Below are 27,626 nucleotides of genomic sequence, written 5' to 3'. Positions count from 1 at the left end.
GAATATATAAGGCTTGCTGGCCCATCTCAAAGGAATAAGCCGGAAAGTGATGACTAGGATACTAGACATTAGCCTCTGGCTTTACACCTGCATACACGCACCTGTGTATACCACAGTTACACAAAACTTTGTGTATGTGTACAAATGATTTAAATAAAAAGACTGAACCCCACAAAGAACTCAAAAAATCTCAGCCATTAAAAACAGCGATGGCTAAAGCTAAAAGGAAGGTTCTTGAGGAATAAGTTAAGATTAGAAGCCACTTTACCACTGGCATCTGTGACACTTTGCTATAGAACAGTGGCCATGCCTTATCTGTCACATATTTTACTTGTAAGCCTTCATTTTACCTTCATGGTAGTATGTGAACAACTGGACTCAGAAAGAGCATGAGGTCAATGGGAAGGTCAAATACAGCAGTGTGGAGTGTTTTCCTGATACATAGAATATGAAAGTATCAAAAGAAAAGGAGGGAAGGAAAGAGGGGAAACGGACAGAGAACTGGAGACAGGGAAGGAGGCTCAGAGGGCTGGAGGGTACAGATGGAAGCAAGTGCCCTTTACAAAGCACTTTTGAGTGTCAGAACCTGGGACCTCTGGGCTGAAGGCCAGGACCTTCCCTACACTGGCTGCCACAGCTCACTCACTGGCTCCTTGTTTGATGCCCGGGAATCATTTAATCTGGGAATGACTGTTACTGTGGGTGTATACAGTCTCTATTCCTCTGTCCCTTGTCACTGTTCTAGATGAGATGGCCTTGAGGTCCCCTTCGGCTCTAATTTTCTATGATAAAATTATGTTCTCTGTGCTGGCGGTGCTTCTGCAATAAAAAGAAAATAGCGAAACCTTAGGCTAGTGAAGGCAGCACATGCTCTGAGATTTGCAGTAGAAAATTAATGTTCACGGAGTATGCTTGTTGGGAAAGGAGAATCCCATGTTTTCACACTCCTTTTTCTACAGAGGCTTTTAATTTAGTAGAATTATATTGCTTTTTTGCTGCTCAACAGCTGTCAAACAGGGGTGGACTTTTTGAACATTCTTTAATCATCTAATTTCTTACATTCTCTGTCTAAAAGGAACCTCATAAGAATTGCTAGCAATTTAAGCTCTCCTTTTCATTTGATTTGGTTTTCAGGACCTATATCTAGATAGATACAGATGTCATTGTTCACAGTGAGCCAAGCACTGAGTGCTTTCAGCAGATGCGGGCTGTAAAAGGAAATCTCTTTTAGTTCTCTCGTGCTACAGTTGGAGATGCTTGGATTCAGAGAGGGGAAGCTTAGAAGCCAGGGTTACACAGGAATGGACTGTGAGCCCTGTATTTTTCACATGTGTCTCTAACACTTTCAATTCACCATTGGGAGATGGAACTAACTTCTCTACTCTTGAATCTGACTAAGAGTGCAACATTGGAAAATGTCAAGTCTAAGCTATGAGGGACTTGAAGCTTCTGCTTGGGACTTTTGAGGTGTAATAATCTTAGAGTCAGCCCCAATGCTGATGCTGTGAGAAGCCCAAAACATATGGGGAGGCTCTGGAGACAATGAAGTCACATGTCTCTGCCAAGCCTGTCTCATAGCCAGCACCTTGAGCCAAAGAATTTAATGGCTATCCAGCTCAACTTCTCCTTCAGAAGACTGAAGGCCCAGCTATTACTTATGACCATGTGAGCACCCCAAGATAGAACATCAATTGAGTCCAGCCACCCACAGAGCAATGAAAGGAACTAAATAGGTGTTTCTAGATGTGCTATGCTGGTTTACTCTGCAGCAGTAGGAAGTCTGAGTATCACTCTCCCCTTCCTGGGGAGATAGCCTGACGAACATGTTCATTTCAGTAGTTGGGCAGATTTGAAAGTGACAGCTATTAATTTGAGTTTAACCGGAAGATCAACGTGATGCCAGAATTTCTCAAATTTTATAAGTTGTAACTTTTCATCTCTCACTGGTTCAGAAAATGTGCATCTTTTGTTGATGGCTGCAGTGTGGACCAATGAGGTAGGAATAGGCATAAGCAGGACTGTGTCTGAAGTTGCAGAATTAGCCAAGCTATAAAACCACTTCGTCTTCTAGATCAAAGATCTGAATGTGACGGGGAGAGCTGTAGCCGGTAACTTGAACAATTAGGGGATATTGAGGGCAGAGGTTACATTACAGGGAAATCTAACCAGGAAAATGGAAAACATGATTTGTACTTAATAGCGATTGAACTTAAAGCAGAGAACTGGTTACACAGACTGACATTACTCGGGAAGTCAGACTCCATGGGAGGAAAATCCAACAGTCAGAACAGCTGGGAGCCAGGACAGTGCCAACAGAAATACAATGGTGTCATTCCTTTCCCAAAGCCATGTGGATCTCAGGCTTCTACCTGGTACAGCTGCCAGTCTGTGAGAGCTGCTGAGACCTTGCACCAGCCAGGATTGCAGTAATCCACACAGACAATGGTGGAGCCAGTCTCTCTGCCATTCTCATCCTGCAGAAGGGAGACTCCTTACTGCCATGGAGCTGGGGAAGTGGAGTGGGTATCCTGTTTACGCCACTGGGCTGTTGTCCCATGTCTCTGGGGCTTACCAGATTTCAGTTTTTCTTCTACTGAATTCTCAACAACACCCCTCACAGCACAGTTCTACACTTGACGTCTGTAACTGAAGGCTTTTCTGTCCATGCCCCTGTTCCCAAAGTAATGACTCTAGGATTTATTACTTATGAATGAATACCTAGGCCATAAGCTAGAGCTTGTTCCCCAACTAGCCAATCATTTAATTAACCAGATTATTCTATTTTATAATTGCCACGTGGCTGATCACCTCTTCTCAGTTTCATGTGGCTGTCTCCTCAGAGTGTGGGGCAAATCTCTTCCCATGCCCGACTCTATCCAAGAGTTCCTCTCTCCCTGCTGAAACTCCCACCCTCTACTTCCTGCCTCAACATATAGGCCACCAGCTTTTTACTGACAGGTTGTACTTTCATACAGTATATAAGAGAGTCTCTCTGCAGGTGCCTGATTCTTTCTTCTTTGTGGAGGAGCAGGGGAGTGCCCAGCATTTCTGTTCATTCATCTTGAAACCTCTGTTAATAATGATTTTTACCTGGATCAAGTTTTCTTAGGACCATGTTTTATACTTACTGGGTTATGAGGGTTAGTATGACTCAAGAGACTTGTGATGTCAAGAATGAGACAAAGAAACTGCTATCCAAAGAAACTGCTGTTCACCCCCCCCACCCCCCATCCCCCATCCCCAGTCAGCCCTATTCCTTCTCTCCTGCCTTGCCACCCATGTTTTGATCAGAAGACAGAGCCTGGCTTTACAGTGGGACAGTGACTTGAACCTGCCATCTATAGTGTGATTTCTCATTTCAATGTATGTAAACTCTGGTGGGGATCTGGGGCACTTGGCCCAGGATGGAGGTTCAGGGTCAATTTCTGCCTTTGTTTTGCAGTGGGGATATCTCCTAGGCTGTACAGAATGAAGAGTTTGTTCACAGGTAACAGTAGATGAGGTGCCAAAAAAAAAACCCAAAACAAACAAACAAACAAACAAAAAAAAAACAAAAAAAAAACCCAACCAAACAAAGATGCAAAGAATGAGCTGGACACAAAACTCCAAGGTAAGAAACAGAGAGGTGAAGTGCTGGCTGGAGACAGCACGAACCCAGCAGACCAGCTAGTGGACCTGAGGCCTCTTTTGGGAATGAAAGCACTACTTCATCCTTTCAAAGGAAATGCACACCTGTGTGGTTTCCGGTGGACAGAGGGCACTTCTGTAAGCATCTTGCCAACTGGGAACACAACTCTTTTATATTGCTTGGTTTTTTTCTCCTTTCTTCTAAGTGACCTGCTGCTAAATTCCTTCTTGACATGTAACGGCTTCCCCTCCCCCACCACCCCAACCCGCTTTTTTCTCCCTCTTGCTGCCAGCTCCAGAGGAGAGATGCTGTTGCCTCCTAGTCTGGGCTGCTTTTCAACTGATTTTGAGGTCAATGTTCCTGGTGCATCAAAACAAGAAAATGCTTCCTGCAGCCTCCCTCCTCCTCAGAATGGGACGTCCTCCGTGGGAAGCTTGCCAGGCCACCCCAGGTGTCCAGTGACAGGAGTGTAGGCAGCATCCTTAGTGTGAGAGCCAGAAGACAGCCATTTGAAGGCAGGGGTTAAGTTGGAGAGGGACAGGGGCGGAGAAGAGCACTCTCAGCTCATGTTGATTTCTGTCAGACTTCAGCTGAGGTTTGTGAAGAGATAATTGTGTTATATTTTCTCATCCTTCACAGCCTGGTGGTTCCTGTATAATTATACATGCCCGAGCTTAATATTATTTCAGAAAGAGGAAAAGATACAGCAGATTTTTAGCCTCAGGGTTCTTATGATTGGGGACAGATTTTACTCTCACGAATAATTTCATTCTTTTCCCACCCCACCCCTCCCTTTGTAAAGAGTAATTGTAGGGATGTGGCTCATGTGGGGAGCCAGCCATTGGGGATCTTTTCAGAGGCTAGAAGAAGAGTTGCCAGGCTAAGAAAGCATATATCATTTAGGACCCGATGACACACAAAAGTGGCCCTCCTGTGTTTTAGACGGCAGCCTGGGAAATGATGGATCTCTCTGCCACCTGCCTTTGGCACCAGAAGTTAACGGGATTTGGTTTGTGATAAAAATCATATTTGAAAAACTTTCCTGCCTTTCTGATATGCAGTTTTTTAAAAATTTAGGATGCTTCTGAATGTCACTTAATTTGTGCTGTTTACATTATTAATGTGATCAAATATTATTCTGTTATATTTATCATGCTGCACTGAATTAGTATGCTCTTTATTGACACACTGCCTAGAGTGGAAAATAAAGAGCAGAATCTCAAACTAAGTGACATTTTTCTATTGATATTACATCATTATCCTTATTGAACCAGAAAAAAAAGAGAGAGAGAAGCAATTAAGAAAGTAAAACACAGCCCAAATGTTTTTATTAACATCCTTAATACATGTACTCAGAATCACCAATAAAAATTTCAGTGCAACCTGGTGATTGAATAAATTACATGTGTAATATAATTATTTCAAGTTAATTAAAATATTACTGCGATCTGCATTTCACGAGGCAACACCCCAAGTTCCTCTCTGATTTCCTCACTTTCAGGCTTCTGGTTCCCTCTGAATGACTTCTGTAAAGAGCGTCAGTATTTCCTTTTAGTAGTTTCTGTGGTCAGACATGGGAGAACCTTAGACACTTCCAGCAAACTTCACTAGGAGTCAGAATCTGGTATATAGTGAGATGACCAGGAAGCCCACTGCTCCATGATGCTGGTCTCACTTGTGGCACAATGACCAGGTATGCACAAGGTTTATTGTTATGGATGCTAGCTATGAGTTCACACTCGGGAAGCCCAGCTCCTTGGTTTCAAACCATGGCTTTCTAGAAATCACGGGCAAGTTGCTTATTCTCTTTATGCATTGATTTCCTTGTGTGTGTGTGTGTGTACATTTGCATTGTGAGTACATGTGCATCCTGCAGGGCTGCTGGAAGACTTATGTGTGACATCACCAGAAGATGTTAGGCATCTTCTATGCATCCCCATAGGCACTGCTTCAAGCAGCATTTGGCACAGAGTCCTCATGATGCAGTTGCCTGGTGGTATTACTATCACCATGCTATTTGGCACAGTGCAAACTCTCAAGGAGAAGTAGCAGTTATTTTTACACTCCCTCGGGTGTCCACAAAAGCAGGATGTCCTGATTTCCTAGTTCACTGAAGAGTGGGTACATGATCCCTCTGTCATACAAGTTTTCTGGCTCCTAGCCTTCATGTTTAGCCTGAGTGCAAGCCTAACACAAGCCTCTCTCACATCTCTCCTGTCCACTTTACTGCCCCCAGCATCAGCTTTAGAAACTTAAAACATTGAGGTCTCAGAACCGCTATTCCCCCTTGTAGCCTCTGCCCTTGCTATCCCAATCTTACGGTCTCAAAGGCCTGCTTGTGTTCTTCTCTTGGACCCTACTTTCTAGGTTCCTTGCCCTGTCAACTCAAGCCTTCTACATGTGACCCTGAAGTACATCGCCTTATCTAGTATTCTAGTCATGGCTTCAGTTTCCACGATCCCTAAAAGCTGTGACCACCGTCACTTTCCTTCGTGGCTCCTCCCACCCCTTTATTCAGATATGGCATGGTTTCCTTCTTGTTTCTAGTTACAGCCCTTGGATGTTTCCAGCTATGCTTGTGAGTTCCTGCGTACCTTCTATATTTGGCAGATACTGGAATGCATTATTTTATAATTTAATTTGTGTCTATGTTTTGCACATACCTTGGGGACAAAGGTCACCTTTGATAGATTTCTTGAGTGTGTCATGTTGCCCTTTGTAAGGTTTCATAGAGACAAGTGAGATAGATAGTGTTTCAGATATTCTTAGTGTAGCTCTCCTATCTGGCTGAAATGAAGGTTTCATTTTTCAACTCAATTCAGCATCATTTTCTGGTTCTTATGCACTGTGTATAATGAGATTTGCTTTGAGTTATCAACACTGCAGGGAAATGTTTAAATTAGAAAGAGAAACTCCACCATTGATTTCTTTGAAAATGGAATAAAAACACAAAGATATTTTCCTATATTCTATTATCAAAATATAATCTAAATTCAAAGCAATCATACCAACAATGCCATTGTTTTCTCAAGATCATGAATTTGGTTTAGGAAATGTATTTATCAAAAGTAATTAAATGGAAATAAGAATCTTTATACACTACTGCATAATATTTCTTGCTACCATATATAGGACTGGCTAATGTCGAGTAACTAAGAGATGGAAAATGCAGATATCTTGCTCCAAGTCCATTGACTTGGGAATTCAATACTCCCCTCTCAAACTGGAGAATAACGTTAGAAGGAGGGGGGGTGAGCTTCACACACACTGGTAGGAGTGAGAGAAAAGGAGGACCCACAGTCCCTTGGTTCTTCTAGTTCTCAAGCAGGCATGGGAAGTCAATGCATCATCGTCATCATAGTCATTCAAAACTTGCTAAGCTGTATTTCTAGGAGGCAAACAAAGGAGCCGAATTCTTCCTGTGCATACTCCTTTCACCCCTTGCTTTTATCTGCTGTGTCCTGGTAAGGAACCTCAGGAGCCTTCACCTCAGTGCTACCACTAGACAAACGACTCAATAAGCAGGGATAGATACTCCAAAACTAGAACTAGAACTCAAGGCTCTGTGTGTATGTGTGTGTGTGTGTGTGTGTGCACGTGGGTGTGTGTGTTTAGGTTTGTGTGTACCAAGTAGCATGCAGAGGTCAGGGGATGAATGTGAGAATCAGTTCTACCATGCAGGCTGTGGGAATCAAACTCAGGTCATCAGGCTTGACAACAAGTACACTTGTGTACTGAGCCATCTCGTTGTTTCTCATGCTTTTTAAAAAGAGGGTAATTATTTCTCAGATCTTTTACTATGTTTTCAGTCATCAATTGACCCTGTGTGTGAGTAAGAGCGAATGAAGAAAACTTGGTGATAGACCCTACAGGAGTTCACGGTGTAACAGAATGGATATTTTTGAGTGTTATTTATAGAAGGTGAAGAAGGCATAAGAAAGCTAATTCTCTTTCCTTTGTGAGTGGCCCAAAGGGAAGTGTTTCCAGGGCTGTTTCCTAGCCAGTGGTCATGCAAGCAAGGTCTTAAAGGAAGCTCAAATTTCTGCAGTTGGAAATGAATAGGAGGTGACATGTTCAAAGGTAAAGAATGATCAAAATCATGAGATGTGCTCTGCAGACTGGACAAGAAGGGTGCGTAGGTAAACTAACAGGCTACAATATACCAGGAGCTGTTTCATAAAGGGTTACTTCTGAAGCTGATCAAAGGCTTACTTCCCTATAACAGTACCAAACCAGGTTCTTTGCAAGAAGTGAGTCTGGTGGAAGCTGCAGGGTAGTGGTAGTGTCAGCCCAGGTCAGACTCTTAGGCAGTTTGTTATACATGACCCATGTGTTATTCCGCAGAGAAGATGTATATATCCTTCTTGAAAAGAACCAAAATGACAGGACAGGTACAGATGTGAAAGAGGAAGAATTTGGCAGAGGAATTTACCTATGTGTGTGAAGAGACAGGTGGGATGTTCCTGGGAAAGGATAAGGGTGCCAGGAGTCCTGACTAGAGGCATGGAAGATGGCAGCAGATGACTGCTGATCATCAAGGCATACTTTGGGAGCTGGCAGGAGAAGCCAGCCGGGAGGACCGTCTGTCATTTAGCCACTCACTATGTCAAGGAACAGCTCACCAGCATGAGTCCTATGCTAGGCACTGTGTCAGGAACTCAAGACCTAGAGATAAAAAGATGCAGTCTTGCTCCAGGACCTGGATATGAAGATAGAAACTTTTGAGCAGCCCCATGAAAGTGCTACAGATAGGAAGACAAAGGCATAGGTGTGAGAAATGTGAGAGGTGTTGAAGATGAGACGAGAGGGAAAGAGCACCAAGAAGGTTTCCAAAAAGTGGTTCCTCCAACGTATCTGGGCTGAATTGCTCAGATAAGCTTACTGTAGACCAGGGTAGGGGTGCAATAAAAGCACCAAAGTAATAACCATTTCGGGACCTCTGGGGGATGTTCCCAACACTTACCAGTGTTTCTATGTTGGATTGTTTTAAATAAGAAAAAAAATTGTGGAGAACAGAAGAAGTATAAATTGAGAATCCGACAACCATTTCTTTCTGCCAGTAGCACCAGGGCTGAGCATGGTGTGTGGTTCTGGGAAAGGGATGTGGACAGCAATCAGGGTGGCACAAAGAGCTGTTGAAGTCAGACCTGCAAGAACAGCAACCATAGTAGGGAGAGCATTGGATGTAGTGGTGATGTCTACAGACAAAGCCAAACTGGGCCACAAGAGGACCCACTTAGAAGGCCGAGGAGCTATGACTTTAAGGTGTGAGAAGAAACACTTCCCAACTGCCAGAGCATCTCTAGAGGGTTAAAGTGATCGTTCAGCCTCCTGGGCTGTAAGTAGAACACAGAAAGAACAGGGTGACATGTGGTTTTTATTTCATTGATTTTATAATTTCTGTGGTGTATGAAGCCAGTGCAGGCAGCACGGAGCAGACTACAGCCCATCCATTACTCAGCTCTTTATACTTTAGGCCTTGCAATTCTGTGTACATTATAAACTGCCAGTTGGAAATTAGCTGGCAAGCCCAGGTTGGAACAGGCCAGACATTTTGTGTGGGTTAACATTTTTCACTGTTATATCTACTTGCTGTTCATAGTACAACAGAGAGCAAACTGACCCACGTTACCCAAAAGCTCTTAACACAAGGTAGAACTTCAGACTGTTACAGTAACAGTTCTCTCCAGCTACAAGGCACATGAGGAGGGAAATAAAGTCAGTGGGGCTCTGTCCTGGGATAAAGAGATGCCCCATGGTTGTATTATCAGAGTAAATATTTTTCAAACCAGTTTAAAAGACAATTTTACTCTAATGAGAAAAGTCTTACAGAATTGACTTTATTATTATTATTATTATTATTATTATTATTATTATTATTATTAATTTTTAAAGGAAGGGTCACTGCAAAGAATGAGCACCTGGGAAGAGAAGTGGCTGATTTTGGAGCTGGCCTAGATGTAGCCTAGCACCTTAAAAATTCCCTTTATGTACAGCTTATGAACGTCTCAAACATTCACAGGATACCTCCTGAATGCTACAGACTGCATGTTTTCATCCTTCAAACTGACTTGTTGACGCTTATTACTCACAGAGTAGAATATGGAGGTGGGAACTTTAGAAGACATTGAGTTATGGTAGTGACACCCCTATCTGAAAGAGATTAGTGTCCCCATCAAAGGTCCCCAGAGAAGCCCCTCAGACCTTCTGAGAAACACCAAAAACATGGCCATCTATGAACTAGGAACTGCTCCTTCATAAGTCCCCAACAACTCAGTTCTGAATTCTGGAATTCCACGATTCAGATCTGTGACATTGTTGCTGTGACATTGACATTGTTGATAAGCTCTCCAGTGTACAGAGCTTTGTTACTGCAAGCCAAGTGGGCTGAGGCCTCTTTGTGCAATGCTGTAGGGTGTGGGGTCTGATATACAAGGTAATACCGCCCAACGCAGGACTTCACCACCATGTACTTGAACGGCATTTGCAAATTGTTCCACATGATCATTTATTGTTTCAGAAATTCAAGTCACTGTTTCTGTTGTCCTTGCCTTACAACTGACCAACCTACAGTTTGGTGGCATTTTCATATGCTCACACATTTTGTGACTGGCATTTGAATAGGCTACGACACAGGTAGCTTTTGTGTTCTATAATTCCAAGTATTCAACCAGAAAGTCACAAAGCCTGAACATGACAGAAATACTCTGACTGTCTCTTTATCCCCTTGTTGGACATCGGAGCTGAGAGGATTCCAAGGCTCAACTTAGAGCAGGCTTCTGATTGGATCTCCTGGGAACAACTTACTTAGGTGGCTTATGCTAGCTCCCAGGAAGGCAGGATAGGCTGTCCCTCAGGATGATTGAGCTTGTCTCTGTTGCAGTCTATTTAGGACTGTATAAAACCATAGAAGAGATACAAGAATGGTAACAAATTTAGAGAGCATTTCTCTTTCAAACACTTAAAGTGTATTAATATGTAGATTCTTCACTTCGCTGTCTATGTGATGAGCACAAAGCTCAGATGTAAATAAATATGGAGGAAAAAGAAGAAGTATAGGAAATTCTCACAGTGGTCGTGGAAGGAGGAAGCTGAATTTTAAGAGTAACTGAGTTTAACTCAGCGCCGTTCTCTGCACACTTAGTAGCGCATGCGTGTATTGCCTTTGCGTAGTCCTGCACTTCCTACACAGTTCCCATTACGAAGAGATGCCAACAAACCTAGAGAACTTGCCTCATTCAGAAGCATTCTGTACTCTGCAGCTCTCCCGATTCTTTTAAATAGAGTAACTGAGCACAAGGTTATCCCCTCAATGCCACAAGGATGCTCTCAGCCAGGCTGCTCCTAAATATAATACCCCACTGGATTACTTCCCAGAGGCTTTCATAGGATGTTGGCCTCACCATGGCACACAGACTTGTCTGGGCCCAGCTTCCTGAAGCAGGAAGACAGTTCTATTTTTTGTTTCCTCTCACAGCAGCAAGGAAGCAAACACTGTTGGAGCAGGAAGTCTGAGAAGGAATTTGTTAACAAAAGCATTTTTTTTGTAGGTTTAAGGAAAAGGTGTCTTGTAAATTTCCTCTAACAGCTGGCTGACCATTTCAACAGACACATGCAGGATGTCTGACCTCTAAAGCTATGGGAAAATTCAGTATGGGTAAGCACTCATAGCCTACAGCACATTTTAGTGATAGCAATATTTGTGGTCTAAGAATTGAGAGAGGGGTGGGGTCTGAAATCTGGCACTCTGGGTTGGTTCTGCATACACTGACCTGTATTATTGAGCCATTGTGCAGTTTGGGTTGGTTTTGGATAGACTGGGTTGTCTTGTTGAGTCACTGTTCAGCTTTTCTAGGTTAATGTGTTCAAGTCTCGTTTTGTTTTTGTTTTTTAAAGGAACATGAGCCCAGAGAAATGGAGATAGCGGTTAAGAGAGCTTGTTGCTCTTGCAGAGGAATCAAATTTGGTTCCCAGAACCTACCTGTTAGCTTACAACCACCTATTACTCCAGCTCCAGGGAATCCAATGCCATCTTCTGTCTTACATGAGGATAAGGCATGTAGATGGCACACATGCATACATACACAAAACAATTGTGCACATAAAATAAAAATAAGTCCTTAAGGGAAAAGAGACACAAGGAATTTCCCAACCCAGGTCTGCACATGGGCTAGCTATTCCTGTTCTTCTGTCTGACTGCAGTTTTGGCTTCCTAAGGAGTTCAAAGGAACTACAGAAAAGAAAACAAACATACAACTAAAGAAAGGAAGGGAAAGAAAAGTGGCTGGCCGAGTAGAAAGGATGGGAACACAGCAACTTTGAGGCCCTAAGAGCCCAGGATAGCTCTAATGCTGCAGGAACAGACAATAGTTTTCCTTTTCCTCCTCAGAGCAGCTGTCTCCACTGACAGAGAAACATGAAATAATAAGTCTCCCCCAGGTCCACAGGAGCATTCATGGGGTTGCATCAGGTATGTCTGACAATGGAAGACATTATTAGGATGTACAAAGTGTTTCTGAAAGATGAGACAGAAGGGCTCCCAAGTAACACTTCAGAGATAGCGGCCTGCTCTCCTCACCACTCTCAAAGCTGGGAAATAAAGAAAACCCTTTATGGCAATTGCAGCAGGAATTGTGTAGCGTCCATGCTTGCTGACATCACTCATGAAGGTCGTGCAACCTTTCTGATGTCTGTCCAACTAAAGGAAATATATAAGAAACAACATATAGAATTGATACCTGGGTTGGTGCTCAGAAGGTGCTGGAGAGCCTGGGAGCTCAGGGGCAGGTTGCTTGGTTCAGGTCTGGGAAGCAGGTAATCATTTCAGACTGGTGGGGCTCAAGTGAGGAGGATGGAAGAGTTTCATAGGGTGCATAGCAGGGAGGCAGAAGGCAGGACAAAGGTGTGGCAACCATGGCAAGTGATTTACTTTATTCCATACTACAGTTGTTCTACCTTTTAAAATTTGGAAATCCCATGGTCTGGAGAGAGAGAGCTCAGCAGTTAAGAGTGCTTACTACCCTTGTGGAAGAAGACCCGAGTTCAGTTCCCAGCACCCGTGTCACAGCCCCCTGGAACTCTAGCTTCAGGGAGATGTGATGCCTCTGGCATCTGTGGGCACCTGCTCTCAAATGTACAAACCCACTCACAGATACATGTAGATCTCCATAGTTAAAACTAACTTTAAGTCTTTAGAAAAGAAAATCATCCTAGGAGAAGGCATTGTTATCTTGACTGTTTCCTGACATATAAATAGCTCAGTAGCTATTTAGGTAAAGAATCTTCTCAAATAAATCTGTATAATAAAATTTCCCTCTAGGTGTTACTGTGTATGTATGAGTTGCTGGAGGATGGAACCCCGGGCCTTGAATGTGCTAGATAGGCACTCTACCACCAGGCTACACACCTAGCCCAGAGGACTAGGTATAGCCCAGATTGGTCTTGAACTTGAGATCCTTCTGACTCATCCGTGAGAGTAGCAATAAGGCTGGCTGTCACTGTAGGTTTGAACACGTCAGTGTTACTACTTTGAAGCGGGTGGCATAGTTTTATATGCATATATATAAACATAGAAAATGAATAGGAATCACTGTAAGTACATGATGCTGCTCTGTGCAGTGACAGAATGTCAGGGGTAAGAATCACTTAACTTTGAAGCTCTGTTAACATATCCAGGGTCATTCATCTTCAAATTGGCTCCCACACTCATTTCTGAGTTTTATTCATAAGAAAAATACATATAGTCAAGATAAAAAAAATATAATTCAGCAAAAAAGAGAGAAAGAGAGAACAGACACACAAGTCAAGGGTTTCAGTGCCTTGGGAGGTTTCTTAATAGTCTGGATGTCTATGGGCTAGCACTTTTCATTGCACAATGAGAGAGCTGGGTCAAATCAGGTTAAGGACTGAAGCATGTGTCTGACTTTCTGAATAAGATTGGCATTTTCAAAATTTGTCTTCTCCCTTCCGGACCCGTATAATATCTTGGCAATTCCTGTGGTTGTTTCTCAACTGAATTCAACAAAGTGCTGAAGTCTTTGGATTGATTTTGTTTCCAGAATTTTTGTGAAGAATTATAAACACTGTACTGCTCTGTTCTCTGGGCCCTAATGATTCAAGAGCCTAAATTTCACGGGTTTGTTTCTGGACACTATTAGGTCTAGTGCATGTCAGTGAATAAATATCATCAAAGCTCCTAAGCCTATTACTACCACAGAAAGGAAACACAACAGAACCTAAATTTGCTGCTTTTGAGATCCATCTGAGACCAGCTCAGCATCAGGAAATGAGGTAAGTCAGTTCCAGTGATTCTGAACTGATTCAGAATAAAAAGCTGGCTGGCCTTGTGGTATCAACCACCTCAAACACCTTACTCTGCTCTAGTCACCTTCTATCCATTACTTAGTGTGACTAGCCTTCTGCACAGTGAGCCCCGCTTGTGAGAACTGGCTCTGTGTAACTTTTAGGGGCTCCTACTACTCATCCAATTAAGGGAGCTGGTGTTTGTTAGGCACCTACACCCTAGCAGACACTGTTGAATGTCTTATATGTGGTACCTCTTTCTCACTAAAATTCCTTTAAAATAAATTGAATATTTGGATGCACGGGGTCTTCTGGAATGTGGTAGTTATATGAATTTGAATTCTATCTCTGACCATCACATAGTGCAGGGTTCTCATCTCAACCAGTCACTATGTTCAAATATACATCCTTGATTTCCTGCTGTTAACTTTGATCATTTCCAAAGGATCCATTTGTTCTGTGAGCAAAAGTCTAATGCTGATCTTCTCCTCCTAGCCTATTACTTCAATCTGGGTGAAATGGAACCAGCTTTGTGGAGTCTTTTGAGCTTTATTCAAAGTTGGTGTGTACTGGTACACAAAACATACATACTGAGTTTATCTCCTAACATTTAAAATACAGGTTTTTAAAAAAATTCTTATGTAAGAAGCATAGTAAATGTATGTATTGTGGAGAATTGTCTAGTATGAAGGTTCTTATAGTAATGTATTTGGACCAATTTAGGACTCATTATAAAGAAAGAGGTGAGAAATCCTAAGAAGGGTGCACCAAGAATGGGAACTAAAAACAAAATATCCTGGCCGTCCTGACGTTACAACACTGCTATTAGTGGATGAAACAGAGGAACATCACTCCATGGAGATCTGACTAATTTTAGGTTTCAGCGATGTATTAAAAAATTAGCAAATTTCAAAAATGATGTGCCATTGGTGTTTTTATGTAAGTAGGTGACTCCTAAGGATGTCTATACAGACATGACATGACATGACACAACTTCACTTGTGGTGATGGTGCCCCAGCTCTCTTTTGAATACACCAGGCAACACCGTAATCTGTTGCTCTTCAAAGATGTCAGAGGCACAGTGGTCAAACATGGACACACTCTAACACACATCCACACTTTATTTCTGCTTCTATTGAGGCACATCAGATATGCACCCGGGATTTACATGTCATGTCTGAAATTTGTAGTGATTGCCTTGGAAGGGGGCTCAATTTACTGATGCTTTTAGGAATACCTGAAGCCACTGAGCAGTTTAAACCATAATCTGTGTAAGGTGCTCAGGTTGACGATCCAACTTGGAGAAGAGTAAGAGAGAGTTAGGTGCGAGTACCTGTGCAAAGCCTTCACTGTTTTAAGGGATCTGGCTTCTACTTTGACTCCTGCTTGTCCCTTTGACATTTAGAGCAAAGGCTCTGTAACCAGGCAGTGTGGCTTTGCTTTGTACAAAAGGACTCCAGGGTCACCTTCTGGGGACACAAGCTGATCATTATTCTTTATGGACCCACATGCATTGCTACCTTCCGAGTGTCCATTTTCCCACAGCTGAGGCCCCTCTATCCACTTCCTGGAATGAGCTTTGCACGGTTACTGCCTTTTCTTTCCGAGTTCCTCCCTTCAGGAGAGAATGTGAGAAGCCAGCACTTCATGCAGTTTCCATAGCTTCACTCCTCAGCCAGAAAATCCTCAGGACTATAGCTTTAGCAGGGCAGTGCCAAAGTGTCCATGGCAAACAGATTTTAAAATACTGTAACTCAGCCTGCTAAGCACAAATTATATCACCAGGATTTTCATCAAAATAAATTTTAATTTCCGCTTTCTGTTCAAGTAGAAAAGAGAGAGACTTAAACAGTGAGAAGAGGCTATTTGCTTTAAAAAAAAAATAGAGCCAAGATCAATGTTTGTACACTATATGTGCAGCAGGTTCTTCGAGGAACTGCCTACTAAGGATTGCCATAGGGAGAGGGATGGAGGGCTGCCAGGTCCTTAGGGATGCCTGAGGGTAAAAGCTACACGTAAAGGTTATTAGGTGAGACCTGTGCTCTCCCTAGTTTACTTCCAAGCAAATTAGGTGGAAAAGGACCCACCCTGTGCCAGGGTGCTCAAGCCTGTACAGCTCATGATGGTTCTCAGCAAGGGCCAGTTTCTTTATACTTTGAGATTAACTTACAAAGTGAAAACACTTGAATTCACTTTTCAAATGACCTAAGTTTGCACTGGAGATAAGTTCTCTTAAACTGTCCAAATAAGCACAGAGAAATAGAGTGACACCCAGTTTTCAGGATCTTTTAGGTGATGTTATGACTCTGAATACAGACAAACAGCGTGTTCTATGCCAAACCCAGCTTCTAGGTAAACTGAATGTCCAACTGGTAACGGATATTCATCTGGCAAAATTTCATATATTATACAAGGCCTCCCAACAAAAGAAAAACTTTCCAACACCATCTTTAACATCATGCAAACAGAAGCTGCCACTAGTTTGTCTTCTGTCTGTCTAGAGAGACCAGTTGACCCTTTTGCCTGAGTTTGGGTACACCCCAAACTTCTCTTTCTTAACCTTCAAATACCTTCTCTGCTTCTTTCTGCCTGTAACACTATTTCGATGCCAATAATTTATTTATTGGGCTTTCTTCTGTTTGTGCACATTTAGATTTTTTCCCCAGGCATTTACTAGAACTTTCCAAGAAATGTATTCTTTTAAAGAATAGCCACAGGCACATTATTTAACCTGTTTCTTTTTCCTTAGTTGTTAATTGAAGACAGCAATCCTATTTATATGGGCCAAATGTTTACCTTAAAAACCAAGGTTTTTATTTACTCTTTGATAATTTCATGTAAGTATGTTTTGATTTTAGTTTCTCTGTCCCCGAACTTTTTCCAGATCCTTGTTCATCTCCCTGCCTATCCCAAACCACATTCTTTATCAGAATAAAAAGAACAACATGAAGAACATGGAGTTCAGTTTATGCTGGCCTGCTACTTTTTGGCATGGGACCTGTCTTTTGGTTGATGTACTCAGCGGCACTCTATTGAAGAAAACTGACTTTTCTTCACCAGTAGCAACCAAATACCAATAGCTCTTAGCTGAGGGTGTAACTTCCTTAGGGTGGGACTTCCTGTCCATTTTCCCTTCTCCAGTTGAGGTTTTGCCTGACTAAAGTTTATGCAGCCCTTATGCATGCTATCGTAGTGTGCAGGCTAGTTTTATGCCAACTTGACACAGGCTAGAGTCATCTGAGAGGAGGGAATCCCAACTGAGAAAATGCCTCCTTAAGATCAGGCTACAGGCAAGTCTGTAGAACATTTTCTTAATTAGTGATTGATGGTGGGGGACCCATCTCATTATGGGTGGTGCCATTCCTAGGCTGGTGTTCTTGGTTTGTATAAGAAATCAGGTTGCCCCTTCCGGTCTGGGCCAGAGCACTGAGCAGATCTTGGGTGGCAGCTCTGCCCCTAACCTCCAAGAACCCAGAGGAAGCAGTATCTTAGGTAAGCAGACAGCAGGGCCCGCCCTAAACAGGGAGTAACTGGGACCCAAAAGGACCCAGGAAGTCACTCCCGGCCCGGAACACTGGTTCCTTCTGGTCTGGGCCAGAGCAGGTGGAAAAGATCACAGAGACATCTGGACCCCTAGGAGATCAGACACAAGCTAGATAACTGGAAAGGCAGGCTTCAGTCAGAGACAGCAAGTACAGGCAGCACTAGAGTTAACCAGATGGCAAAAGGCAAGAGCAAGAACGTAAGCAACAGAAACCAAAGTTACATGGCATCATCAGAACCCAGCTCCCCCATCAGAGCAACCCCATCACACCAGAAAAGCAGGAATCAGAATTAAAATCACTTCTCATGATGATGATAGAGGGCTTTAAGAAAGACATAAATAACAATCTCAAAGAACTTAAGGAGAGCACTGGTAGACAGATAGAAACCCTTAAAGAGGAAACACAAAAATCCCTTAAGGAATTGCAAGAAAATGCAACCAAACAGGAGAAGGAATTAAACAAAACCATGCAGGATCTAAAAATGGAAGTAGAAACAATAAAGAAATCACAAAGGGGCAATACCCTGGAGATAGAAAACCTAAAAAAAAGATCAGGAGTCATAGACACAAGTATCACCAACAGAATACAAGAGATGGAAGAGAGAATCTCATGTGCAGAAGATACCATGGAAAACATTGACACAACTGTCAAAGAAAATGTAAAATACAAAAAGCTACTAGCCCAAAATATACAAGAAATCCAAGACACAATGAGAAGGCCAAACCTAAGGATACTAGACACCCAACTTAAAGGACCAGTAAATATCCTCAACAAAATTATAAAGGAAAACTTCCCTAACCTAAAGAAAGAGATGTCCATAAATATACAAGAAGCCTACAGAACTCCAAATAGTTTAGACCAGAAAAGAAATACTTCCCGCCACATAATAGTCAAAACATCAAATGTACAAAACAAAGAAAAAAATACTAAAAGCAGTAAGGGAAAAAGGCAAAGTAACATATAAAGGCAGACCTATAAGACTTACACCAGACTTCTCACCAGAGACCATAAAAGCCAGAAGATCCTGGACCGATATCATACAGACCCTAAGAGAACACAAATGCCAGCCCAGACTACTATACCCAGCAAAACTCTCAATCATTATTGATGGAGAAACCAAAATATTCCATGACAAATCCAAATTTACACAGTATCTCAACACAAATCCAGCACTTCAAAGAATAATTGGTGGAAAACTCCAATACAAGGAGGGAAACTACAACCTAGAAAAAGCAAGAGAGTAATCTTCCAAAAACCGTAAAAGAGGGTAGTTACACAAACATATTTCCACGGATGTTAGCCCAAAAGCTTGGATTAGCGAAGACTCAACTCGCAGACCACATGAAGCTCATGAAGAAGGAAGGCCAAGAGGGGATGCCTCAGTTCTACTTAGAACAAGAAACAAAAATGCTCAAGGGAGCAAATAGGGAAACAAAACATGGAACAGAAACTGAAGGAGGGGCCATCAGGAGACCATTCCACCTGGGTATTCATCCCATGTACAGCCACCTAAGCTAAACACTGTTGTGGATGGCTGGAAGTGCATAATGTGAGGAACATGATATAGCTGTCTCCTTAGAGGTCTGCCAAAGACTAACACACTCAGAGGACGATGCTCACAGTTAACCACTGATATGATCAGGGGTTTCTCAATGGAGAACTTAGTGAGAGGACTGAAGGAGCAGAAAGGGTTAATGACCCCAGGTGGAAAGCAACAATACCAAACAACCAGAGCCCCCCAGGGTCTAAACCACCAGCCTGGGAACACATAGGGAGGGACCCAAGACTCCAGAGGTATATGTAGGGGAGGATGGCCTTGTTGGACATAGGTGGGAGAGGAGTTTCTTGGTCCCATAAAAAAAATGAACACACAGTGAGGGGGGGGGATGTGAGGGTGGGGAGGGGATAGTGAGGGGGGGTAGGTGCGGTCACTGCCTCATGCAGCATGAGGAGGGGGATGGGATAGGTTTCTGGGTGTTGGGAGGAAGTAGGGTAAGGGGATAAAATCTGAAACTTAAATACTACAACCAATTTTAACAAGCAGAAAAAAAAGTTGTCAGAACCAATATCTTTTAAAAAAATGTCAGCCCCCTGGGGGGGGGAATTTTTTTTTTCTTGATACTAAAACTTGTTCTGAGAATTGTATATTGCAGAATACACAGCCTTGGTGTATCTACTCACCAAGTATACTGAGCAGACCTGCCCAAACCTCTGATGTCCTGGAATTCCATCTGGATTCAGTGAAGACACAGCATCAGAGGCTTATCAACTTACTCTTCCCCCCACCCCTCTTCTAAAATCTCAATGCCCTTAATCAGCTTGAAGAAGTTAAAGAAGAGTCAGTGCCCCTATTCCCTGAGCTTGGGGACTAATATGGTTAATAATGGTCTGTTTTTCTAGTGGTTTTGTTGGAACAGGGGGGATTAGCTAGGACTTATTGCATAGCCATAACCTATTGGTAGAAATCTGTATAATTATTATCAAGATGAAGTTATAATTTCTTAAATGGTACAAAATTTACTTTGATTTCAAATTTAAGGTTTTCATTGGTATGAGCCTCTTATTAATATAAAAATGAGATGAATATTGATACTCTCATGGGCATTGTGCCTGAATAACACATTGAGGAATACAAGGCCTAGACACAGTCCTTTTTTAACTTTAACTGATTTGGGACGGTTAACCTATGAGTTAAGGGACTATAGCAAATTCATGGTTTTTGAGTTTATTGTTAGGGTGTTTTCCATATTTTATTTAGAAATAGCTGAGAGGAATGAACAGACAACAGTCCAGGTTACCTTACATGGATAGTTGGTTTTCAAAACATCAGAAGTCCATAGAACTGATGGTACAAATATTTATATATTAATGTTCATTTTGATTAGAGACCTGTCTGCTCCTGACAGCTTCCTATCGTGGATTCTAAGAAGAAATGGAGCATCCTTGGAGATACTCCAGTTGTGTGGTGACAGCCACTAGGCAAGAATTGCCTCTTTCCATCTACAGACAAATTACTGTCCAGAAAAGGACACACACGCAGAATAGTCGACTGATTATATCTGCCTAGACAGAGTAATCAGCCCTTAATAATCCTGCATCACTAAGGTCTGTCAGATGATTCTAGTCCAGAAGGCTGAAGATTTGATGCTCTAACGTTCAGTAGTATAGGGGCTTTTCAGGTGTTCAGCGGTCTCTATAAATTGGCTAAGTTTTAGAAGCTATGTTTAGTGCTTCCCATAACTTCAGTTAACTCAGTCATTCTGGATTTCTGATGGGGTTGAAGACCTATAGTCTCATAGCCAATCCTGGCTATTTACTTTGAGAGAAAAGATCTGAGTAGATGGTTTTCAGCTGACATTCATTCTAAAGCCAAAAAAAAGCCAGGATCAAAAGTAAGTGTTTTAGTTAGAAGAGATGACAGAGGTTCTGGTTAGTCAACAAAATGACGGACTGGGTATTAGGACTATCTTGTACCTCATTGGTACAATTAGGAATAAGTATGCTCGAATTGTATTTTGAGAGAAAAGTTTTACTTTAACAGGAAGAGTGATATGTAGGAAGAGCTAAGTGGGAAGGAGTACTGAGAGGAAGAGATGGAACAAGGAGAGAAGATGAAAAAGAGGAGAAGCTAGGTGATGAGAGAGAGAGAGAGGGGGCATGGAGGCAGATGTTCACATGTCTCCACCAGTCAAAGATAGTTTTCATATCTAGGTTGGGTATTGGGTTACGCTTCTGATTGAGCATTACCAAACTTATAAATCCTTTGAGTAACATTTTAAAAAAATCGTATAAAAGCAAAAATGAAAGGGGGGGGCATGGGACAAGGGTGTTCTAGGGAGGGGAAATGTGGAAAGGGGATGGCATCTTAAATGTAAATAAAATATAAAATAAAATTTAAAAAAAGACACACAGCCTTTATATTTTTAATAAGCCATTAAAGCACTACAGCTGACTAGAATCAAAAAAAAAAAAAAAAAAAAAAAAAAGAAAGAAAGAAATCAGGTTGAACAAGCTAAAAGGAGCAAGCCAGTAAGCAATACTCCAGGCCTTTGCATCAGCTCTTGCCGCCTCCTTGTCCATGACCTATTTGAGTTCCTTCTTTGGCTTCCCTCAATGAACTGTTATATATATGACAAATAAACCTTTTCCTCTCCAGGTTGCTTTGGTCATGGTGTTTTATGACAGCAGTAGAAATCCTAAGACACATGGTCTCTCTGAGCTCATACGTACAACTGTCCTGTTGTATCTGGAAAATGCAATTTCTTGAATTTATCTACAATCTCTGGTGTTTATACTTTTTTGCTCTATCTTCTGTACAGATCTATGAGCCTTGAGGGACAAGGTATGATATAGACATTCTGTTGAGGGCTGAGCATTCCAGTTGTAGGTTCTCTCTCTCTCTCTCTCTCTCTCTCTCTCTCTCTCTCTCTCTCTCTCTCTCTCTCTCTGTCCCTCCCTCCCTCTCTCTCTCCTTCCTTCATTGGTTGTCATCATCTGCAAGAAGCTTCTACAATAAGAGTTTAGCAGTGCACTAGTCTATGGGTACAGGAATCATCTTTATTGCTGTGCCCATCTAGCAGAATAATTGTAGTGGATTTTTCCGAAGCGCTCATGATTTATGTAGACTCATGTTCTTGGGATCCTTGACAGTCAGATATAGGTTTCCTTTCATGGAGTGAGCCTTAAAGGCAATCAAAAGGCTGTTGGTTACTGCCCTCAAGTCATGCCTCTATTGCACCAGTGGGCATAGAGTTTTCCAGGCAGGTTGCTATTGTCCTCGCAGGGATCCTATCAGGATGAGATTGAGAATTTTCTCCTCCATTACTATATTTGGTATTTTCTAGCTACTAAGGATAAAGCTACCAGTTGAGTACCAGATTTTTCCACATTCTATGGTGTGAGTACATGGAGTCTTACCACCAAGCTGTAGAGAGTAGCCAACAGCACTGACAATAGCCTGTAAGTTACGAGGCTCAGTGAGGCCCCATCGGTCAGCAATTCAAAATGATGTAACCTATTCTTGGTACCAGGCTTTTATTAGATAGAATATTATGTAGCAGTTGTGGTATCATCTCTCCATTACAGGCTAAATTCATTTAGATTCCTTTTATCTGTGGCAAATATTTTTAATTGGCTACCTAGCAACTATGCCCTCCTTTAAAGGTTTACAGTTTTTCCTTTATCTTTGTAATCATACATGTTCAAACACATTAAATCCCTGTCATAGATCTTTAATATTAAAAAAAAAAATGCTGATGTTTTTGGTTGCCCAGAGGACTAACTGTTAGTACACTATCACTCAAGATGCCACATGCTTTGGTGGTTGGATAAAAGATAAAAGATAAGATGGACCTAAATTGGAAGGATCCTTTTTATTGGTTGGCCTTTACAGTGCAGGCTGCTGCAAGAGAAAAAGCATAAGCAGTCTCACACCTGTGGATGCTGCATGCTACACTACTGCCCTGCCAAGCAAGGCATGACCATTGGTGCAAGAGTAATATGGATGTTATGTGGATAACGAGCCACTTTCTGATTGGATTAGGTCCTTCTCCATGGGAGAAAATTCATGCCTGGTACTATAAAATGGGTCAAAAGCTTATGGCTGGGGAAGATACTAGTGTGGAAGATACTATTGGCATTCCACTGAATGTGCTTTTATAACTGCTTCTAATTGTTTATATTTTATTTCTGTAGAGGAATGCTGCCATCTTCTTTGGTCAGAGCAGCTTCTTTTTCAGTGGGAGGTAGCTAATACAGACACTTAAGTGGTCCAAGTACTGAGAATAATTGATAATTACAAGGGTAGCCCTAAATAGGACAACTAACTTCTCCAAGACTCAGGAAATATGGAAACATGTCATATTGGTAATTATTCTCAAAAATTGGTAGTTTCTTGTAAGATCTCATCTGCCCAATTTGTAAACAGCAAAAATATAACCAACACACTAAATACTTTGGTTGTATGTATTTTTCTCAAACTTTCAACGTTTTACATTGTTTGATTACTAGAGCTGTCTTTAACATATATAATTTTAATATTTTGTACATGACTGGCCCATTTCCTGATATAACTTAAATTAGCAATTAGTGTTTCTTCATTGATTTTAGCATAATACTTTCATGTACAATTTTGTAAATAGATTTGGCTCTTTAAAATTCTTTACCATATTTAATTTATTTGTATAAAATATGCTAATAAAAGCTATTCAATGTTGAAATACATTTTTATGGTGATTGAATTGGTTATTACTATTTTTCTGAACTTTCTTACTCTTCCTTTGTTTTTATCTTTCCAATGCACCATTAAACTGTTTTTTTTTAAATTAAGACGTTCTATTAGCATTTTAAAGGCAAAATGAAAAAATTGTAAAATGAAAGCAAAAACTTCTTGAGAAAGGATGAGGAGATGGTTCAGAAGGTAAAAGCATTTCGTAGACAATGCTAGCAACCTAAATTTGATCCGCAGAACCCATATTAACGTACACACACACACACATACACACGTACACACACACTCACACACATTCACACAAGCACATACCTGCACACACACAAAAACACACACTCACACACTCATACATATGCACACAAGCACATACTTGCATGCACACACAAACAACACACACACATACACATGCACACACACACATACACATGCACACTTATGCACATGCACACACACATACATGCACACAGGGGGTGGGAGAGAGAGGCAAAGAGGAGACTTTGTCTCAAAGACAAAGTGGAAGAAACGAATCAAGTCCTGAAAGCTATCCTTAATGTTCACATGAATAGAGTGGTATTACCTCCCACATCCACATACTCCCAATTTTACAAAAGTGTTGATGGGGGATGGGTTATAACCAATTTATACATAACCTCTCTATAATAACAATATTTTTTTTTGCTCAAGAATCATATAAACCACTTTTATAAAACCCCTCAACAACACCTTAGAGTTTCTTTTTAAAAACTGTGTAGACTGGGACCAGTGGTCTGGCTCTCTGGGTACAGATCTTTTTTTGTTTAAAAAAAAAAAAAGCCTTAGACCTGAGTTTGTTTCCTGGAAGCTATGAGAAAGTAGAAGAAGAGAAACTACTCCAGAGTTTCCTTCTGACCCCCACATACGTGCTGTGGCATGTCTGTTCATATATCATGTAACATGCACACACACACAACACTACTACTACTACTGATTTTATCCATGTGCTCTGCTATTTAAGAAGGTGTCTGTTCTTCCACTGTATTTTTTAAACCTTTGTGTGTGTTTGCATCTAGAAATTTTGGATGTTTTCCTTCTTAAAATTTGCTAAACATGAACCTTTAACATAAGTTGCTACTGTTTCATAGACGGAGTATACCTAATGCTGTAAACGATGTAGGAGACACCATGACAGATGCTGGAAAAGACTAGAGCACACCTTCATATGTGTGTGCTGGGATAGGGGGTAGTTCTTATAATCCAACATGGAGGTGGGCAAAATGGCTTTGTTCAGACTCACTCATGAAGACCATTGCTACGATTAAACATAAACGCTTGAAATTTAAGTTCTAGGGCCTTCAATCATATTCCTTCTAAGCTGTGTACATTTTTTTATTTTACATTTTGAAGATGGGAAACATCTTACAATTCATATACACATATTTTGTAGAAAGTTTTCTCTTCCTTGCTGAAATGCTATTTATCATAAAAACTTATTGCCTCTAAGAATAAAAACTAAATATGATTGTGTATTATAACCGTGCAGATTCCCATGTTCTATCCCAGAAAAGCAAGTTTACTTTAATATATTTATTACTTGTGCTTAAAATTCATGCCAGATGATGAATGTAGATGATGAGGTGATTAAAATATGAGTGACATTTAACATCTTTGATTTTTCAAAAGCGTTTAACATATTAGGCAGAGTAGCACTCTATTTAAATCACAGAAGTTTCCAAAGTCAGCTACCAATGCCATTCTTACAATATGGCTACAGAAGCAGCATTAAAATTATAATGAAGAGATGAAGCCCTCCTCCACTACGCATTTTCCATGAAAAACAGTCTGAGTGTTCTAGCTAGTTTTGTATCAATGTGACACAAACCAGCATCATTCGGGAAGAGGGAATTTCAATTGAGAAAATGCACCCACTAGATTGTTGATTGATGTAGAAATACCCTCAGATCACCTCTGTAGCTAATGGCATCCCTACTCCCCTGGGCTGGTGGTCTTGTAAGTTACAAGAAAGCAAGTCAGCCTCCATGGCCTCTGCATTCAGGTTCCTGCCCTGTTTGAGTTCCTGCTCTGGCTTCTCCCAGACAGTGATATGGAAGTATAAGCCAAATAAACCCTCCTCCATAAGTTATTTTTGGTCACGGTGTTTAATCACAGCCATAGAAGGACTAACCAACACACTAAGTTAAATTGAGTCAATCAAAGACATAAATGTTGAAAAGGAGACGAGTCCCTGATGCTTTACTTGTGTTCTCTTTGAGTTAAATTCTAGATGAACACAGTAGGAAAAAATCAGGAGATGCAGAAATTAACTTGCTCATATACTTGTAATCCCTAGTTCAAAATTAAAGTGGGAAATTTCTGTTCATGAAAACACTAATAATATTTAACACCCTTGGAAAAAATAAGAAGGGATGGGAATGAATTTAAGAAAATCATAAAAGTCTGCTAAAGTACATACAATTACAGACACGTGGGGGATCTTATTGCTTCTTTCTACAGAAATCCTAATTACCAAGGCACTTAGAACAGAAAGAGATTTAACAGCTCCCCCTTTAAAATATTCATATTAGGGCTTAAAAATTAGTTGCTCAGTTGGCTCGATACTGTTGTCTGCCTATGCTCATTTTTTTTTTCTCTTAGAATGTTAGCATCACTTGCAATTCTACTTTTGGCCTTTTATAACAGAAAGGCAAATAAAATCCTGCACTTCCCCCCTCCTTTGATCCATTGCTGAGGTGTAATGTATCTAACCACGCACAGGAGCATATTTAGAATATCATTGCCTTTTGAACATGGCAACTGTTGAGGTTTAAGTGAGAAATGTTCCCCATAGGTTCAGGTATTGGAACACTTGGTTCCCTGTTGGTAGAGCTGTTTTGAGAGCAGGGTTAGTTTGGACAACCTTGCTGGAGGAGGCATGTCCCTGGAGATGGGCTTTAAGATTCCAGTTTGCCTTTTCTGCCTTCGGATGTGGTAAAGCGTGTGGGCTCCCAGTTTCCTGTTCAGCAGTCATGGCTGCTCCCCGCTGCTGTTCTTTCCTACCATGATGGACACACTTACTTCTCTGGAACCATAAACTATTTTTTTTCTAGAAGTTACGTTGGCCATGGTGTTTTATCACAGTGACAAAAAAGTAACTTACACAGCAATCTATTACATTCTGAGGTGTCACAGACAAAAATCAGCAACTGAATGATTTTTGGTGTTTTGCTGTCTCTTTACTTCTGAGGTGGTACTACTAGCTCTTTTAATGTTATATAGAGGTTTGTGGGCATTCTGGAAACTTCAGCATCCCAGAAGGCTTAATCCTGAAAAGCAGAGATTCAATCAAGGCATAATAGAATAGTGAAGACTTCAACACAAATACAATTGATGTTTTCACTCGTGTCTGAGCTTCTTTTCAAAACAATATGTGGTGGTTTAAATGAGGGTGGCCCCCACGGCTTATGTGTGTGCATGCTTAGTCTGCAGTTAGGGAACTGCTTGGAAAGATTAGGTGGTGTGATCTTGTTGGACTTGGAGTTGATGTGGCCTTGTTGGGATTAGTGTGTCACTGAAAATAGAATTTGAGTTTTAAAAAGCCCAAGGTAGGTCCAGTCTCTCTCTTTCTCTCTGTCTTTCTGTCTATCTCTGTCTGTCTCTGTCTGCATCTCTCCCCACCGTCTTTCTGCTTGTGGTTCAAAATAAAGCTCTTAGCTACTGCTCCAGAACTGTGTGTACTGCTATGCTGTCCATCATAATAATAGACTAACCTTCTGAAACTGTAAGCAAGCTCCCATGCTTTCTTTTATACATAATTATATAGCATATAATACATACAATATACTATATACTATATAATATTATATTACATAATATAATATATTATATAGTATATGTAAATGCTTTCTTTTATAAGTGTTGCCTTGACAATGGCATCTCTTCACAACA

The 27,626-nt window shown here is 41.2% G+C and overlaps 1 protein-coding gene across 1 annotated transcript in view; it reads right to left on the bottom strand.

The window, feature by feature from the left end:
- The window catches only part of Sema6d (semaphorin 6D), a 546,498-nt gene that overhangs the window by 105,262 nt on the left and 413,610 nt on the right, over nt 1-27,626 (bottom strand). The gene's annotated exons all lie outside the window — the stretch shown is intronic.

This window comes from Arvicanthis niloticus, chromosome 2 (genome assembly GCF_011762505.2).
Source record: "Arvicanthis niloticus isolate mArvNil1 chromosome 2, mArvNil1.pat.X, whole genome shotgun sequence".
In the NCBI taxonomy this organism is placed as follows: Eukaryota; Metazoa; Chordata; class Mammalia; order Rodentia; family Muridae; genus Arvicanthis; species Arvicanthis niloticus.
This window is presented reverse-complemented; position numbering and strand designations above follow the sequence as displayed.